The sequence below is a fragment of the Cyprinus carpio genome, chromosome A20 (assembly GCF_018340385.1).
Source record: "Cyprinus carpio isolate SPL01 chromosome A20, ASM1834038v1, whole genome shotgun sequence".
NCBI lineage: Eukaryota > Metazoa > Chordata > Actinopteri > Cypriniformes > Cyprinidae > Cyprinus > Cyprinus carpio.
The window spans coordinates 25,969,012-25,987,757 of record NC_056591.1 but is presented as its reverse complement, the minus strand read 5'-3'; positions in this window follow the sequence as shown (position 1 = coordinate 25,987,757).

Sequence of the window (18,746 nt, the reverse complement as noted above, 5' to 3'; positions counted from 1 at the left end):
GAGACTGACAAAAGCCTTCTCTCTATATGAAGAACAGACTTCTAGATGTATTGTTGGGAAGAATGTGCTGCTAATGACTTTATACAACTTATTTTGCAACACGGAAGTAACCTTTTTTTCTGTGAATGCACAAGGTTTCTGATTCATTAGCCGCTGTAGGAGAACTAGAAGAATAACTAAGTGCATAAATGGTAAAAGTGTTTGGCTACAAACCAGTTTGTTTATGATTGTCACAATAGATGAAAATAATATGATGAAAAATACCAGTTTGCAATATAAAGTGGCATAATGGCCACTTATAGCACTACATCGTTATGCCAGTAGGTGGCGACAAGCACCTGTCTTTTTTAGACACTGAATTATTAATTTATACAATTCATTCAAAAACACTGATTTATTTATGAAGAAAAAAAATGTGAGTCATTCAGTCAACGAATCATTCAAAACACTATTTCATTTAGGAATACAACCACTAATGTTTGTTATTTAGATACATTTTATATTTAGGCCTACATGTTAAACTCGGATCTGCTGTGGCTTTTTCACTGACAGAGCAAAAACCGACAAAGCAAGCAATATTGAATCTAAAGTATAAGTACTCAGTATTAACTTTACTGTACTGTTGTATAAAAGCAAAAGTGTGCTATTGTTCCCACTTATGCTAAGCTAGAAGTGCAGCTTGCTTGTAATTAATGCAAAAGAGGGACTTGGAGAAGCTGTCAGCATATATATATTCATCTTTGTTCATGTTCTTGGCATGGCTGTAAATGCCATGATTATCTTAAAACGGTGTCACGATTTTGCCAACTGACACATTTTTCTAAACAAGTACATCCTTTTTAGGTGTCATCGTCCTTTTGTATTCACTCTGATTGTTTTAATCACTTGCAGGTGTTTTTGCTTCTTTTTGACACTTGCATTTATGATTGGCTAAATGCCGTTGCTCATGGCAACAGTAACAGGTGCTCTATTTAATTCATCATTGTATACAGGGGAATGACATCTTGACATCACTTCACAACATCCCATAAAATAAAACAAAAAGTCACCTAGGTTGGAGAATGTACCACCTCCCAAGTTTATCAATATTCAGGTTTTATTTCCACCTTTGGTCCATTAGAAGGACTTTTACTTCACAGGAAGGGTTTTAGTTTCATTAGAGTGAAGGGAAATTCCATTTCGTTCACTTTTAATCCATTTTTAAGATTCAATCAAGGGTATCTAAGAAACTAATTGCTATCTTTCCCCTCACTAAAACCTATTCGATGTCAAAAGCCTTTTTACATGCCTTCTAATATTTCCCTCAGCTAAAACTGTCCTTGTCCAAACTCATTTAAAACTAGATAATTTGACTTCAGAGGTGATGGTACTGTATAAATGAAAAGTGCTGATTTATTTGATATGTAATGGTTGGAAGAGAGATGAGCTTGTTCAGTGGAGAAATAAAAAAAAAAGACACAGAAATTAACTGCATGAGAGACGAATTAAAAGCAAGGTCAAATGTGGATGAGGAGGAGAAATGAACAATTAGTGAAGGAATATGACTTCAAAACAGAATGAGACAGAATCAGTTCTCATTTGCTTTTTCTGTTGCTCAGATATCCACAAACCTCCTCTGAGATTTTGCTTTCTCAGTTTTCAATTTTAAAGTATGTTAGTATTTTATTGCAATAATTGTTCTTTCTTCTTTCTCTCTCTCTCTCTCTCTCTCTCTCTCTCAGTAAAGTCATGTTAGGATATATAGAGTAGGTGTACATAAATATTGATACAGGTTAAATATGGACATAAAAGCACATAGACTTGCACCTAAATATATAAGATATATAAAGAACATTGAATGTTGTCAAGTTTCTAATCTGCCATGTTTTTGGGGGTTTTTTTTTTCCCTATAAAGAAAGTTTTTTTTATTTTATTTTTTTGGTTTTTTTTTTTTTATTTCCACCCGATCGGTACACTTTGAAAAATAATCTTAAAATGTCCTCTTCTAGTGATGATTTGCCTCTGTGAAATGAGTCCCAGCAGTCCTGATGAATAAATGAACAGATCCCAGAAATCTATGGAGATGCTTTGAAAACTGTAGCCTTTGCAAAATGTCACATCTGCATGGCAGCATAAAATGAGCAAAGATGATAGAAAATCAGTGTGGGGATGATGATGATTTCTGATGTATGGTACTGACTTCTGTTCTCATAGATGCAACGATGTTTATGAACAGTGGTTTTCAGCCTTATAATATATTGAAAAAAATACTTTATAAACATCAATGCTTATCAGATAATTAGATAATGTTCATTCAAACAGATACACGTTTCATTAAAGTTTAAGATTTTGTTTTATATTCAGTGGTATGCATCTTCACTGAACATTATATACTGTAGTATGCAACTTCACAGAACCCTGGTTGAAAACCCTGGATGTGGGCCATTATGTTTTATGGGACGTTTTATGCTAATTTGGCCTCATTCATGAAGCACGAGCAGAATAGCTTTCAGTGTAAATCGTTCACTAAAGCATTTTTAAAAAAAATTGCACTGTCATAAAAATATTTAACAAAATATTAAATTTATAATAAAATATTATATATATTATAGCTTCGGCTTGTTTTTTTTTCTGAATGAGGTCCCATTCAACTTTACGCTCTTCCCACGAGCGACTGAATTGTCTGTCTATTTAGGGAAATGTCAGGTTATTTGTGTAAAGGCTGTATTGTTACAATATAATTTTGATAGACATTATGCATTGCTACTGCTTCAAATATGATTGATTTTATTTACCTAAAAGAAAAATTAAAAGACGATGTACTATTCAAAAGTTCCAAAACTTGAAAATGTGAAAATTTTAAAGCTTTTGTTTCAATGGAAGCAATAACATCAGACATTTAAATAGTGTAGAATAACAAAAAAACTACAACCACTTTCAATTTACAATAAGTAAAAATACCATAAATTCTTCAATTTTTCATCAAACTTTTGGACCCTGTAGAATTATATGCTGCTACAAGGGATGAGTATGGAACAAGAAAATATGTAATAAAGTTTAGATCAAGTTTTCATTTAAAATTTCTCTTTTATTCTTGCACCAAAAAAATTACCTATCAACACAAGAGAGTAATAAATCAAAAAATGCTACAAGGGATGAGTATGGAACAAGAAAATGAAGAACTGCAGTGGCCAAGCACCAGGGAAATTAGCGTGGAAGCTGTGAGAGTAATAAATCAAAAAATCCTGCAGCGGACAGATGAGATGAGGATATTCTGTATGAGTGAAGAACAGTATAGTGACACATATCAGTTCTGGAGAAGCTAGAGGGACTGAACCGCTAGAATGGTGAGGTGACACAGATTTTCCTCTCTAATGGTTTCTAATGATGTGATTCAAAGCAGCTGAGTGGAGTGGAGTGGAGGGGAGAGAGACACTCCACTGCACAGCTGAAATCTCAAAAGTCTAAAAATGTCTAAATAGTGCACATAAGATATTCTCGTACTTTTAGAGTATGTGATGTATTCAGTGAGGTTCTTTAGGTGTGCAAGTGTGGATTATAAATACATTACCAGGCGACATCTATAGCTGTTTGTGTTGCAGAGAAGTATGCACACTTGGACACAGGAGTAGAGACACTTTAAAGCAACAGTCCACTCAAAAATTTAAGTTTCCTAAAAATTTACACACCTTCAGGCCATCCAAGATGTCCAGTAGATAAGTTTATTTCTTCACAATAATCCACATTGCTTGAGGATTATTGTGAAGTTTTTATCAGCTGTTTGGATTCTCATTCTGACGGCACCCATTCATTGCAGAGGATCCATTGGTGAGCTAGTGATATAATGCTACATTTCTCTAAATCTGTTCTAATGAAGAAACCAAACTCATCTACATCTCAGATGGCCTGAGGGTAAATTTTCAGCAAATTTTATTTTTTTAGGTAAAGTATACCTTTAATGGTGTCATTTTAATCTATCAGAGTATATGCATATTTAACATAACTCACTTTAATCTACTATAATACATATCTGAAGATGATAAAATGCTTCTAACTAATTCAATAATGTTCAACTTTATCTTTCAGAGCTGAACATATTCTAGGACGACAAGACTATAATATAATTTTATATATAGTACAGAAATCTTGTAAAAAGGAGGCCTGAAGCATTTTCATCTATTTAAAAAAAAAGCGTCATAAAACACTACAGCTCTTACACATTTCATTTTACTCTTCCAACATTATAGGCACTTCCAAAATTATATGCCAAGGTTTTAATCTGCCCTGACTCTCTCTAGATAATGAGGAGTTTTTTGAGTGAATGAATTTAGTGTTTCCTTCTAAGCAAAAATTCTCAGTTTTATTGCCAGTTATGAGATTTGAATTTATCTAGAAGTATAATCACAAGATAAATGTGTGTGCAAATAAGGGTAATTATTTGGGCAGGATTTGTCTATGTCTGTAATATTGAGCTGTGGGACTTACACAGCCAGTCAGATAGGGAACTTATATTAAGGCATTAAATCGTACCTCACACCAAGATGCAGTTTGGCTATAGGTGACAAAACAGTACATTTCATTGGCAAAAGCAGCCAGCACATTATGTGAAGTGACCTTCACATTACTGGTGAACTATTTCAGCTCAGTGATGAGTAATGTAGCTTGAGTGCATCTCATCACATTATTGCATTATTAATACAAAATCTATCCACTGGCAAAATAGCCTTGGATTCATATCCTCCCACCAACCATGGCAACAAACACACACACACACACACCGATACACAAGCTCTATTTTACACATACTCTTGATTTTTTTCACTTTTTCACTCGTTTACAGTATATTTATTTAATAAGTTGCAGACATATATACAATTATACACTAAAAAAAATACAGTAAAAAAAGCAGTTATATTGTAAAATATTATTACAATTTAAGATAACTATTTAACATATATTACATTTTTTTCTATTTTAATATATTGGTTTCTAAAAATGTAATTTATTCCTGTGATGCACAGCTTTTTTTTTTTTTTTTTTTGGAAACCATGAAAGAAGGTTTAAAATAATAGCATGAATCTGACATAGAAATCGTTTGTAATATTATAAATGTATTTAGGCTACTATCACTTTTGAATTTTGATCAGCTTAATGCATCCTTGATGAATAAAAGTATCCATTTCTTTTTAAAATCTTAGATAAAAATCTTATACAGAAATATTTATAATTGTGTACAAATAATGCAATATTTAGTTACATGTATAATGTAATATTTTGTTTTTTAATAATCATTATACATCCCTTTTTTTTTTTTTTTTTTTTTTTTTTTTTGCTGAAATATGTAGACATCAAATATGTAGATGAGTTTGTTTCTTCATCAGAACAGTTTTGTAGAAATTTTGCATTACATCACTTGCTCACTGATGGATCCTCTGTAGTGAATGGGTGCCGTCAGACTCAGAATGAGAGTTTAAACAGCTGATAAAGACATCAAAATAATCCAGTCCATCAGTTAATATCTTGTGAAGTGAAAAGCTGCATGTTTGTAATAAATCGATTTTAAATATATTATATCTATTATTAAGATGTTACTTCTGAGTAAAATCTGAGTCCTCTATCCATAATATTGCTTTCTCCAGTGGAAAGTCGTCTTGTCTGAATGAGAAGAGAAATATATACCATCTTGGATGGCCTGAGTGTGAATAAATTTTAATTTTTGGGAGAACTATTCCTTTAGCTACAATAGTTAGTCAATGCATCATCTTGGATGGCCTGAGTGTGAATAAATTTTAATTTTTGGGAGAACTATTCCTTTAGCTACAATAGTTAGTCAATGCATTAACTAATGTTAACAAATGAGACCTTACTGTGAAGTTTTACTGTACCAATACAAAGCATCATAATAGTGGTGTATGGAGTCTTTGTCCTCCCTTAGCAGTAGATAATGTACACAAAGTAAATGAAGAGTTCTAAACAATAACAGTTAGAAGCTGTAATGTTGAAATTAGGGTAAAAAGCAACCCATTTTCAATCCCAGGACTGTCTGAAGTCTTTTATATCCTGGTATTAACCTGTCTGGCTCAAATTCCAGATAATTGTAACACGAAAAGCACAAAAAGCTCAATCAGTCTTCCATTGATTGGTAAAGCAGCGAATAAATGGAGCAAAACGCTAATCAGATGGTAAGACTCTGAAAGAAGCCTCTGTAACTTTTTTTTCCTTTGCATGTACTGACAAAGCAGAGAGTGAGACTGACATGACAAACAATTAGCATGGCCTGTTGTGTAAGTGTCGCTTTGCATCAAAGATTGGAGAAAATTAGCTACCCCAAACTTCATAGACAGCTTTTCCACAGAAGCAGTTAGATTGTGGTGATTGTGTGTCCCCTGATGGTCACAGCCAGAACTGCACATACTTTAGTGTTCACTTAAAGGAATAGTTCACCTAAAAATACATATTTGCTGAAAATGTTCTCACCCTCAGGCCATCAAAGTTGTAGATGAGTTTGTTTCTTCATTAATTCCAAAATATTAATTATAATGCTTATTCCAATGTAAATGTCCATCTGTCCTCTCATATCAAATTTAACTGACATATTTGCACAGAAAACATTTCTACAATACTACCTTTTAAATGGAGAAAGCAATATTATGGATTGAGAGCTCGTATATTATTTTAAAAAAAAAATCACAGGCAATATAGTTGTACATATTTCAAATGCATATATTTGTACTGTCTTTTCCTAATTCTCTCAAAAATAACATTCAAAAACAAATGTATAACCATATTTGCTTTTCCTAATGCTTTGCAATACAAGATTCACATTTGCAAATAAAAAGCAGAATGTCACTAAAGCTAGCCCCAGGCATTTTTCTCACAAATCATGTGCATTGCACTTAACAAGTTTTGTTGATTACTTAGAAATCATTTTTTGCAAAGTTAGATCATTGTTGAGGTTCTTGGGCAAGTCAAGGGCCACATTAATTTGTGAGGAACAGCATTACAGTATCTTTCTTACATTCATCTGCCTATTTGAGCAAAAGTGGGCTATTTTCATGTAGAATTTTAATTCTTTAGCTCTTTAGGAACTACAGGCATTGCAATGTTAGATAGTCAAGATGGAGTGATTTCATTAGGCAGTCAGAATAACTTTATGAGTTTTATGAGTAATTTTATGTTAACGAGTGTTAATGACTAATTATTGAACATACAGCATGTAGTTGGTCATAACTTATGCTACTGTATATCCTTTTGTATTTTGGTGACAGGTAAATACAAAATTATTTCACTAGATGGCAGCAAATTTCTAGAAAATGGCAAGGCAACTCTTGGCATATGTCATAATTTCAGATTTGAAATCATCTTGGAGCAATACAGAAGGATAGTGACCTTCTCTGTTGACATTTTGGAGGAATCCAGAGTGTTCCCGTGAATTGAAAGTATTTAATCATTTATCACAATAGGAGTGTGCTTTATATGATGCCCACAATTATATAAATTGGGGTAGAAACAATTTTCACTCAGAAATTGCTAGTAAACGTCACAACTAATCACAAAGAAACTGCAAGTATCATGTTGAATTAAAAATGGAATTCTAAAGTGTAAAGATAGATTTTTTTCTTACTAATTCTAGATTTAAATTTCTTTATTACAAATTTACAAAATTTAAATCTTAAAAGATGGAGCTAAAAAAATCTATTACATATGCTTATGAGTCCAACATGCTATAAATAATGTTGTGCTTGGTTTTCTTGAATTATTTATTACTTGTTTTTGAAATCTAAAAAAACACATCACACTGAAAAACATTTGTTGTAGAAGCAATTTTTACTCAGAAACTGTCAATTTCACAAACAATAACAAAGAAATGGCAATTAACACATTGAATTAAACATGAAATTTAAAAGAAAAAGTGTGTGTGTTTGTGTGTGTGTGTGTGTATATATATATACATATATATTTCAAATTAAAATTTATTTGTTTAGCGCTTTTCACAATACACATTGTTTCAAAGCAGCTTTACAGAAAATGCATCTGTCTACAGTACATTACAATATACACTCACTGGCCACTTTATTATGTACGTCTGTTCAATTGCTTGGTAACACAAATTGCTAATCAGCCAATCACATGGCAGCAACTCGATGCATTTAGGCATCTAGACGTGGGGAAGAGAGACTTGCTGAAGTTCAAAACCGAGCATCAGAATGGGAAGAAAGGGGATTTAAGTGACTTTGAACGTGGAATGGTTGTTTGCTGCCAGACAGGCTGGTCTGAGTATTTCAAAAAAACTGCTGGTCTACTGGGATTTTCATGCACAACCCATCTCTAGGATTTACAGAGAATGGTCCGAAAAATGAGAAAATATATCCAGTGAGCGTCAGTTGTGTGGACGAAAATGCCTTGTTGATGTCAGAGGTCAGAGGAGCATGGGCAGACTGGTTAGAGATGAGGCACAGTCACCACTTGTTACAAACAAATAACCACTTGTTACAACCAAGGTATGCAGAATACCATCTCTGAAACGCACAACACATGGAACCCTGAAGCAGATGGGCTACAGCAGCAGAAGACCACCACACGGGTGCCACTCCTGTCAGCTAAGAACAGGAAACGGAGGCTACAGTTTAACACAGGCTAACCAAAATTGGACAATAGAAGACTGGGAAAATGTTGCCTGCTGATGAGTCTCGATTTCTGCTGCGACATTCAGATGGAAGGGTCCGAATTTGGCGTTAAAGAACATGAAAGCATGGATCCATCTTGCTTGTCTCAATGGTTCAGGCTGGTGGTGGTGGTGTAATGGTGTGGGGGATATTTTCTTGGCACACTTTGGGCCCCTTAGTACCAATTGAGTATCGTTTAAACTCCACAGCCTACCTGTTGCTGACCATGTCCATCCCTTTATGACTACAGTGTACCCATCCTCTGATGGCTACTTCCAGCAGGATAATGCACCATGTCACAAAGCTCAAATCATCTCAGAGTGGTTTCTTGAACATGACAATGAGTTCACTTTACTCAAATGACCTCCACAGTCAACCAGATCTCATCCAATAGAGCAGCTTTGGGATGTGGTGGAACGGGAGATTCACATCATGGATGTGCAGCTGACAAATCTGCAGCATCCTGCGTGATGCTCATCATGTCAATATGTTTCCAAACCCTTGGTGAATCTGTGCCACGAAGAATTAAAGCAGTTCTGAAGGCAAAAGGTGGGTCCAACTCGGTACTAGCAAGGTGTACCTAATAAAGTGGCCAGTGAGTGTGTGGGTGTGTGTGTGTGTATATATAATAAGTTTACATTTATGCATTTAGCAGACACTTTTATCCAAAGCAACACATTACATTTATAGTGCATTCAGACTAACATTTTTTTTTTTAACCTAACATGTGTTCCCTGGGGAATCAAACCCACAACCTTTTGCACTGCTAACATATGCTCTACCACTGAGCCACAGGAACAAAAACTGTATGAACTAGTATGAAAATTTTCTTGTAAAATACCTTTTATCTGATTTTTTTATCTGGCTTTTATAAATATGCTCTGGTTTATGATTTTTCACAGTTTCTTGCGGCTCTGGTATAGTTAAAACAGTGAATTATTGCTTAGATTATCAGTGATACCAAAAAACATGCAAACAGCTGCTGCAACGGTTGCATAGATTGCTTGGGAATTAAAATGGATTTAGAGTCATGATTTGGGATTGTGGTAGAACTGTCATTTTCACGTGATCTGGTTAATCAACTGACTTGAGAGTTAATTTTGAGTCTGACACAGAGGGCAGATGTGAGTCGGGGCAGAGGGGGAGTGAAACCATGTAATATACCTACTCAGGCTTTAATCCAAAGCTCATCTTTGAATTAAGCATATTTCTCATGCTTCATTTGCAATCTACTGTATATCACATTAGCAGAACAGCTGCATGGGCTGCTATAAATAGAGAAATGTAGGTACAATAGAGCTGTGGTTGTGTTTGCATTCATATGCAGGATGTTTGTTGTTATTTGCCCTTGTGTTACAGTCTTTTGAATGGGTTTGCCTGATAATATTTTGTCATGTAATAGCAATTTATTCTTGGCTTGTTCTCATGAAGGCTTTGTTCATTGTGTTGATCATTTGAAAGCCTTTCAGAAGCCTGTGTTAAAATTCAGTGCTTGATTAACTCAACTATTTAGAGAATCATTAATTATTGTGTCCATTATAAAAAAAAGAAAATGGAATGTTATTTTTGAATCATTAATGGCGTTTGCTAAGGCAATAATTATCATTGTGGCATTAGTGTTTTGAACAAATCCCTAACCCTGAATATTCAAATTTGCTGCATTAATTTGTTGTTTAACTTGATATGTCAACTTGTACTATTATTTTTCTAAGCAATCAGACACATAATATTCACCTGGAGGATATGATATTATAAAGTTTATTATTATTTAGAAATGTCTTTTAAAATATATTTTTAGTATTCATTTGAGAAAATATGTTATTATATTTAATATTTTTAATAAATAATAAATACTCTACCAAATGTATTACTTATTGTAAGTTAATGTTAGGTAATTACAGTCATGCATTCATTTTATTTTGTTTTTAATTTGGCCTTAATTTATTTCAGTTTTATAAATAACAATACTGAGACTTTGAAGGAAGAGATTCAAGCCATGGGAAGCATTCTGGTAAGCTTTATGATTCTGGCCTGTAAAAAGTCACCATCCGGAACACCCTAACTACCACACAGAAAAGCAGTACTCAAACCACTCAGCACCTAATGCACTTAAATAAGTTCTTATTTTCTAGCGCTTACAAAGTGAGAGTGCCCTTAACACAATCAAACAGCTTGCTAAATTTGTCCTGTGCCTCTGATAAAACATTCCTCACACCACATTAATCACTTCCTGGTTCCAGAATCCCAATTATGATTGGTCGGTGCCTCACACTCTCCATTAACCTCTCTGTTATTACTCAGCACCTTATATCCTGCAAATCATGCTGGGTAGAACAAGACACAACAGATTGTTTCCTCCTGTAGTGTTTTTCTGTGAATTCATGACTCTTCGAGTGGTAGTGTGAAACTTGCAGATTCATGGCCTGAGATCTTTTTTCATGCCAATAAGGAGTTTAAATCATCTTCTTACTTCCTTTTAGAGACAGTGTTCATTGCCATCTCGAGAGCTGTTCAGTCTGAATCAATTATAAAGATGGCATTTGGGCTTAGCATAGTGCAGTTTACAAGGACCTTACACAGCACTTTATCACTGACACTGTTTACACCTGGTATAAACATGAGTTTGGGGTTATCTGGTCTTGGGTGATGAAGTGTACAGTGCTAAATAGAAAAAAAGAGGAAAGAAGACAAAATGTTGTATGGTCATATCTTGAAGGTAGTCAAAAACTTGTTCCCACATCACATTTTGTAAATGTTAATCCAATCTAATACATCTAGGACAACGCCAAATGAATATTTACTCACCTGTCAACCAAATCATTATGTTAAAAATAGGATTTTAAATTATGCGCTGTAAAAATAAAATGATCGCCTGAAAAAAAAAAAAGAAGAAAAAAAAAAACCTGCTTAATTGAATGTCTTCAGTTCTTAAATTAAAACTATGAACTTTCCACTCAAAATGTTATGCTTATTTATTTATTTACTTATTTTTATATTTTTTTCATATAAACTCAAAAGCTTTGAGATTTTTTTTTTATGTTTTTGAAAGAAGCTTCTTGTGCTTCTTCTAAAGGTATTTACTTTCATCAAAAATACAACAAAAACTGTAATATTATGAAATATTATTAAAATCCAAAAATAACTAAAATAAAATATAATACAAATAAAAATTTAATACATTCAAAAATTACAAAAACTAAAATTTAAAAAACCATTACTCCAGTCTTAAGTGACACCTGATCATTCAGAAATCATTCTGATAAATCAATCTAAGAAGTTAAAAAACAGTTGTGCTGCATAATATTTTGTGAAAACCATAATGCATAATTTTTCAAGATTCTTTGAATGTTGTCTCACAGAAGACTTTTTGACCTCAGAAAAGCATAAAAGTGATTCAAAGCAGCTTGTGCCACTGTATTAAATTCCCATTCATAGCAAACATACTGTATGTACAAATAATGCAATATTTTGTTACAAACAACAAACAAATAAATAGAAGCATTGGTTTCTTTAAAATTATCTTACTGGCTTCTTATCCATGTGCACAGTCGTAAAAAAAAAAAAAAAAAAAACATGCCTTTCTGATTGAATCACAACTGGTCATAAGAGATGCATGGTAATACTGAGATTTGTATTCATTATTTCAGCCCTCTTTTCTCTTATGCTACAACTGGTGATTACTCATTCACTCTTTACTGCAAATTTCCTACGGTGGTCCAGAACAAGCACATGTCCAAAGCAGCCGAATACAGCCCCGTCAACAAGTGCACCACCTGAGGGCCAGTGTGATTTATTTTTTTCTAACCTTTTCAGGTCATGCTCAGCCAGTCTTTAAACCTTCAGAGAGAACACACTTTAATGTTCCTGCTGTCAGAAAGAGCCTATTTATGTTTTATTATTCAAGTCATTTCTAGTCGTGTCCTCTTTTGGAAGGCCAAACAAAGTAGTTTCTCTTTCATAATGAAACACACAACGTCTCCACAACACGCAACAGCAAGAATAAAAGTTACGCCTTCTTTCTTTGCATGAATGTTTAAGGCAAACGTTATGTAAAAACTTCCCACATCATGACGTAAACATGTGGGGGCGCGTTAGAATGAGGTGTTTTAGGAGGGCGTGGTTGACTCTTAACTTTTTTAAATAATATCTCTTTTGGATTTGAGACTTTAGTCTTTGCAACATCACAGATCTTCTTTATGCACCCCGAGCTTGTAACACTCCAAAGAAAAAGGAAAAATTGAAATAGCATCATATGACCCCTTTAATGTTACTTGTTTAACATTTACCCAACATATTAAGACATATATTGTAGGAGCATGAGCATGTGCTGCATGATAGGAACGTCTCTTTATTATTCCATTCAGAATTAGTCAACATAAACAGATTTCTCTAACACAGCACAAACCTCTCTTTTGAACTTAACATGCTGGGCAAAACACTTTTAAAAAAATATATAAAATGTAATGCATTTTTCAAAATCTGCTTCTTATTTTGTAGTTATTAGAGATGCTGACTTAATGCTTTTGTGTCTCTGGAGACTCATCAGAGTTCCATTGGGATGCAGAGCAAAGCTCCAACACTTGCCTTTAAGCAGAAGAGAGCCTGTCACCCCATCACCCCACTGTTTGATGCCGTGCCAAGAGGAATCACGTGGACAGAACGCCAAGCATTAAATGAAACATGAATATGTATGACTTAATCCAACCACTGCATGTCTGTGTATCTGTGTGAAGTGATTTAAAGTTCTATACCCTTTTAGCTAGTTACTTTTTGCATACTTTATTATTAAATATTACATATAATAATGTAACTAAATAAAATAAAAACAACAAAAATAAAACTTACATATACATCCAAAACATCCAAAAAATCTAAGAATGGCACGATTCCACACGAAACCATCACAAAACTGACTTCATATTGGATTCCTTTTTCCACATTTGGCCTCATTAAGGTACGATAAATATCACAGAGATTGCATTACTCAAGCATGAACAGAAATGCTGCGGCCCGCTGTGCACGGACAGGACTGACATCATGTATGATGTGTACTTTAAATCAGCATTATAAAATATACAGCTTAAGCCTCTCATGAGACTAACCCCTCTCTCTTCCCCAGCTGTTTCACTTTTATAAATCCTAAAGCTCAACAAAACATATCATGTGATTCTAAAAGTATTCAAATGCTACTTTACAATGAAAACTAATACTTCCTATTGCAAATGAACCTTATGCAGGTTTAATGGTGTAGAAATTTAATCCATGTGTTGAAATAAATGGAAAGATTATCATTGCAAGTTATCAGGGAGTTTTTTTCAAGCAAACAGAAAGTTAGCAAGCAAAAGCAACTTAACCCTGTAAAGCATGGCGTATGAAATAATAGTCAGAAAAGTCATATAGTCAATCAAAATCAAATTATTAGTCAATATATTTATTTTAAACAGAATGCTTTATTTAACCTGTATACAAGATATTTTACAAATAAAAAAGAAAATGTTTACATACATATGTTTATTGTTGAGAATCATATTTGATACATCATCAGGCTCATCACTGTAAAAAAAAAATCCATAAAATTTACGGTAAAAAAACGGCAGCTGTGGTTGCCGGAATTTTAACATAAAAAATATGGTAGCAACATTTTAGGTTTTATGGTTTTAACTTAAATTTACAGTTAAATACCGTAATTTCATTAACTAAATATACCAACCTATTGAGGTACTGAAATATGTTTTGTACCTTTGTAATACACTGATAACCACCAAATGCAGGTGGTGATGAGAAAGTCACATGATATATGACTTTCTCTCTCTTTAATTTTATATTAACATATATAGAAGGTGCACAGTGTCATTCACACAAACACTAAACACCATAACACACATGAAACTGAAATATTGCAAAAAAAGGTGCACAGTGTCAGTCGCACAAACACTAAACACCATCATGGTAACACACATGAAACTGAAATAATGCAATAAACATTCATTTAACAACATTAGGTATTACATACAACCCTAATATACAAAATTGATACAAAACTAAGAAGAAACAGTTATTTCAACAACAACAAAATAAAAAAAAACATCACATTTGAAATGTAACACAGGGAATTCTGGGAATGTCAATTTATGGTTATTCATGGTAAATTATATGGTCTTTTTCATTTCCAAAAACGGTATACTACTGTAAAATTACATGTAATGTCCAAAACAGTTTTTCACCGTATATAGTAGGGGAATTTAGCGTTAACCATTTAACAGGTTTTTACTGTAGCATTTTTACAGTCTTTTACCGTTAAATTCACGGTCATTTTTTTAAAGAATGATATAAGAGAATATGGAAATCATACGTCTTAATTATATTCAGATGCCCAAACTGAGCAAAAAAATAAAATAATTGCTTTTTGGTGCAGTTGATATTTATATGGTTATTATTGTCATATAATTCTGATACATTACAATGTAAATCAATTATAAAGACGTGTACTGTGACCTGAAGTGGATGTTTTTAGAATTATTCTTAAAGTCCTTTTACATGCCAAAAAATGTATAAACTAATCATCAGCTGAATGATTGAAGGCATGTAGTAGATTGTGTACAACAGTATTGATCATACTGATAATTAAAAGGCCTTTTAGACTATATTTGCATATCAAAAATGATATAGTAGGCTTTATATGGTTAAAGTAAACTTCTAAAAGGGACAGTACAGCCCCATGACATCAAATGTTGGATTTTGTTGCTTTTAGCCCATTTTTCAAGCAATCAAGCAATTCACTTTACAGACCACCTGTGTGAGAAATTCATGCTAAACTGTGGTAAGGGCAACCTGCCCTGACAGGACTCCAGGAATCCTGCTTATCTCCTACTTGTATGTATAATTTTCTTCTAGTGCAGCTTTGCAGAGATGACAGGGAAAATAGCCCCTCTGCATGATCACAGGAGGTGTGATAGCCTGATTAGCCTCGTGGTGCTCAGCATGAGAACATGAGAAGCATAGCAGCAGGTGGAGAAGATGACGTTAGATGAGGTGAACTGCTTCCAGAAGCTTCTCAGCCTTTCTAACTATGAAAAATAAAGAGGCTAATCAATTTTCTTAAAAAAACGGAGGCTGAGGGGCTAGAAATAAGGTTAAAAAGGTTTCGTAAATAATGTAAATCCTACAGTTTTGGTGCAAGAGCTCTAACTGGACTTCAGGCAGTGAAAAATATTAATAGTTCCTTCAAGGTTCAGAAGGTCACAATGATGTCTTTTCCAGAAACCTATGAAGAAAAACACCGGGAAAATTGTTATAGGCTACTCTTACTTATCTCTTTCTGCTTGCATTTCAACTTTTCATGGCCTGGCTAAGAGCTTTAGCAAGCTATTGCCTAGCAACTCAACTCAGTTGAATGCAATATCCTCTCTACCAGGGACTGCGCTTCAAAAACTCATTTGAATTTATAGAATAGACCATTTAAAAGGATAAATCATGCCATTATATGTGAACAGACCAGTATTTGGTCACACCATTACAAAAAAATAAATAAACAGGCTACTATATATTATATTAAAACCTCTGCTAAGAAAAAAGTCCATTATAGTGAACAAAGTACTTTGCAGACCAGCAGTGAGCCATAGTTAACTATAACTAAAACCATAAAAAAGGTTACTTGAAATACTATGAATGTTAAACTGATATATTAATTAAAATTAAGTTTATTTGTATTTCAGCTAGGTTGCCACTGCGAGATTTCTCATTTTCTTTTAGGGAGTTTAACTTTATGTACTAAAGTAATTACAACTTCAAATAAAAAATACAAATTAATAAACTTAAAATGTAAAATAAAATAAACAAAAACTAATATAAAGGATTAAAACAAAAATTACTAAAACTTCAACTAAATAAATGAAAACAGAAAAAAAAAATTATTAAAATATATGAATAAAAAACTGTTATCCTCTGAATGATACTGCAACAATAGTTGCACAGTATAAACACTTGTAACAGAGTATTTCAGTCTATAACTGAGATGAAAGATGGTACCAGTTGCATTTATATTAAAGCACAAGAGAGCTTCAGTTACCCCATAAATGCGGTGATATAGGCAATTCAAATATTAGAAAATACTGTATCATACCCCCGGATGCTTTGATTGACCAGTCAGAATCAACTATTTATAGAGTTGTGACATGTAATTGTAAATTAGTAGTTCCTGAATATTTGAACTCATATGCAACATTAAAATATTTTTTTTAGTTTATATATGTTAACATTTCTAAGCACTATAATTACATAAAGTGCAACATGCTTTTTCCTTTTTGAAAGGTATGAATGTTCATATGTTGATATGAACTGGCTGTACTTGGCTGGTCTTATTTTGAACAATTGTTCAAATGGTATTAAAAAAAAAAAGTTTGTTGGCCTGTGTAATAGTGATTTATGTGAACCCCTTTAATGATTATTCATTCATATTTGCATCCCACACTCTGCAGTCAGATAATCTCTGTGTTTCATGAACTGTAACATTCTTTCTTTGTGTACTAGTGTACTAATTTTGCAGTATATTATTTCTTTTTCTTTTGCATTTCTCATTTTCTTTTAGATTATGTACTTCTCAGTGTGGTTCCTAACTCATTTCAAAAGAGGACTAAAGTGTGGGCAACATTTTTGCCAGCGATGTGCAGTCAGTCATTATTTAATTGAGCCCTGGAGGAAGTTGGACGATAAGAGCATTTCAATTTGCTTTTTTTTTTTTGGCCGGGCCAAACATTTGCATAGATTAAATTTAAAAAAAAAACAAAATCCCTGAGTCCTTTTTTTTAAAACCTCTTATTCTAAAGTATTTTGCACATGATAGTTGCCTACTCTACAAATGCAACACTTTTTGTTGTGCATCTAAGGTGGGTTAATTAAGCATTCTAAATAATAATCTTGGCTCCTGTGAGACTAGCTAACTGCAGTACATGCGTAATCAACACCAACAACACAACCAAAACAACGCAGGAGTATTATGTGTCTTGAAACCACAGCCTTATCCATGGGGCTGTGCCATGCAAGGCTACTTGGAGAATAACAATAGCAGGCTGTTTGTCACTTGTCTTTTGTGACAGTACCTGCTCTCCCAGGTGATTCATTCCTTGGACCCATATTTTTCAGCCATAACCAGAGGCGAAAGTGGCAGAGAATGATAACACTGGCTGTGCGGCCTTCATAGTTCTACAAGCTTCGCAGTTCCATTATTATTTGTACAGCGTATATAAAAAAGTCTTAAAGGAATAGTTCATCCAAAATGAAAATTTTGCTGAAAATTTTTATCACCCTCAGGCCTTGTTTCTTCAATGGCTGGGAATGATTTGAAGAAATTTATCTTTAAATCAATTGCTCACTGATGGATCTTCTGCAGTGAATGGGTGCCAGTCAGAATGAGAGTCCAAACAACTGATAAAAACATCACAATATTCCAAGTAATCCACATGACTTCAGTCCATTGATTAACCAACCTGTGAAGTGAAAAAGCTGCATGTTTGTAAAATAAACAAATCCAGCATTAAGTAATTTTACAGTTTTAGTTTTCAGCCAAAAATACCAGCCCATAATCCATAAAAATGCTTCCTCCATTAAATAAGTCCATTCCCTATGTCCTCTAACATCAAAGTCCACCAACATATTTGTTTAGAACTGTTTTGGCTTGTAAATGGAGCCTGATCTGTGCATATTACTCTCCTGATTCAGACCAGACCATTTTTTTTTTTCTGTAAACAATGGTTTAAATTTAAAAATATCTTGATTGGATTTGTTTATTACAAACACACATTTTGCTTCAAAAGACATTTATGAAGATAGACTGGAGTCATGTGGATTACTTGTGGATTATTGTGATGTTTTTATCAGTGTTTGGACTCTCATTCTGACGGCACCCATTCACTGATGAGGATGCATTGGTGAGCAAGTGATGTAATGCTAAAATTTTCCAAATCTCCTCCTCATCTTGAATGGTCTAAGGGTTAGTTAATGTTCAGCAAATGTTCATTTTTGGGTGAACTATTCCTTTAAATAAAACAGCAATCATGCCACTGTTTGCATGTTGAGAAGTGCTTGTAATATTAGTTTCTGTGT